This window comes from Penaeus monodon, chromosome 22 (assembly GCF_015228065.2).
Source record: "Penaeus monodon isolate SGIC_2016 chromosome 22, NSTDA_Pmon_1, whole genome shotgun sequence".
In the NCBI taxonomy this organism is placed as follows: domain Eukaryota; kingdom Metazoa; phylum Arthropoda; class Malacostraca; order Decapoda; family Penaeidae; genus Penaeus; species Penaeus monodon.
The window spans coordinates 15,329,855-15,330,273 of NC_051407.1; the positions used below are offsets into that span (position 1 = coordinate 15,329,855).

Consider the following 419-nt stretch of genomic DNA (forward strand, 5'->3'; position numbering starts at 1 on the left):
CTTAAGACAATGAAATAGACAAACCGATGCTGTTCTTACATTGCAGATGACATACAAATGTAAAAGTTGTAGGAATGCTGGGATATAACTATCTGTATGTTGCTGTTACCATCATCTTTAAAAATAATAATCATAATATGAATCACACTTATGGGGGCTAGCAACACTTTGGATAAAGAAAAAAAAAAATGAAAATGAAAATGTTGAAAGCAGTTTAAATTTCAGATCTACTATGCTTGCAGAATAAAGGTAATTTTATCTATTTTTTTGCTTCAAATAAATTGCCTTTGTTTATAATGTATATAGACATTTTCATACATATGGTAACAATGAATTGTCAAGCCACTGATGTTGTGAGCTTAGGGTCTCACTATTCTTGGCAATGTTGGGTTACCATCTGATTGGCATTTTGGTTTGCA

General features: G+C 31.3%; 1 protein-coding gene across 1 annotated transcript in view; it reads right to left on the minus strand.

Annotated features, from left to right (window-relative positions):
- Window positions 1-419, minus strand: part of LOC119586945 — a 25,597-nt gene that overhangs the window by 14,412 nt on the left and 10,766 nt on the right. The window lies entirely within an intron of this gene.